This window comes from Rhagoletis pomonella, unplaced genomic scaffold, assembly GCF_013731165.1.
Source record: "Rhagoletis pomonella isolate Grant_MI unplaced genomic scaffold, Rhpom_1.0 Rhpom_scaffold_00003, whole genome shotgun sequence".
NCBI classification, from domain to species: Eukaryota; Metazoa; Arthropoda; class Insecta; order Diptera; family Tephritidae; genus Rhagoletis; species Rhagoletis pomonella.
In genome coordinates this window covers 46,699,882-46,701,310 of record NW_023458557.1, presented here as the reverse complement: position 1 = coordinate 46,701,310, position 1,429 = coordinate 46,699,882, and positions in this window count along the sequence as shown.

Sequence of the window (1,429 nt, the reverse complement as noted above, 5' to 3'; positions counted from 1 at the left end):
AAGATTTTTAGTAATAACTTCACTATATTTGGCCCCAGTTTTGTGAATATATTGCTTCTTTCATGTGTAAAATGGACTGTCTCACGGTGTTATTTATGTTTGTAAATAGCTATGCAACTTTCTCCATACGCCTAGTTACGAGTTAAAAATAATTGAAAGCAGGCTGATTGAAACGGCTGACGCTGTCAAAGTGACATAATGAATAAACTCAACTTTGGTATATTTGTTGAAATTCTTGTGGGGCATATCGTTAATTGACTAACCAAGAACATACATATTCAGCGAAGTACATATACATATTTATGCTATGCCGGAGACCACATTTTCTAATTTGGTAAGGGGAAGCACAGCTTAAGTATTAGTAATTTGTAGTAAAATAAATCTCTGAGTGGCAATAAAACCCTACAACCAGTACTGCAAACAAGAAAAGATTTATAAACTTATAAGTAGTATACATTTATGAGTGCACGTATGTACATACAGTATCGGTCATATCTATAGCACGCCATTTCAAAGTGATATTATGTGCTACTTATGTTTATTTATTTATTTTTAAGAATTTTCAATTAAAATTTAGTTCATTCTCAGACAAACCCCATATATACCCAAGTTTAACAATTTGTAGAAAACTTCAAAAAAGTGCAACAAAATTTCACCTAAATTTTAAACTTTTTTCTCGGAAGTGTAGAATTTTTTTGAGTACACAGTTTTTTAGCCCCTGCAATTTTAGTCTGATAATGTGCAAATTTCAAGTGGGTACGAATTACCGTTACTCTTTTAGATTTTTTTTTGTCGCATTGGCTTCCATATAATGAGTAAACTCAATTTATTTGTACTAGTGTTCGCCCAGCGGTTGAAATTCAACCGCTAAAATTAAGGATAGTTTATGTGAGTTGAGTTGAGCTGAAATAAAATTTGTTGGAATGAGTTAAGTGGAGGGGAGTTTAGCTTAGTACTTAGCATAACATAACATAGAATAGCATTAGATTCAATAACATAACATATGTAGCATAACACATCACAATATAACATCGCACATTCTTCAGTTGTATTTCCTTTTTATCCCTATCACTTTCTTCCTCTCTATCTTTGTCTCTATCGCTTTTAATGTTTATGTTTATCTACACCTTCATATTCATGTTCATGTTCATGTTCAAGTTCATGTTCATGTTCATTTTCATGTTCATGTTCATGTTCATTTTCATGTTCATGTTCATGTTCATATTCATCTTCATCTTCATCTTCATCTTCATCTTCATCTTCATCTTCATCTTCATCTTCATCTTCATCTTCATCTTCATCTTCATCTTCATCTTCATCTTCATCTTCATCTTCATCTTCATCTTCATCTTCATCTTCATCTTCATCTTCATCTTCATCTTCATCTTCATCTTCATCTTCATCTTCATCTTCATCTTCATCTTCATCT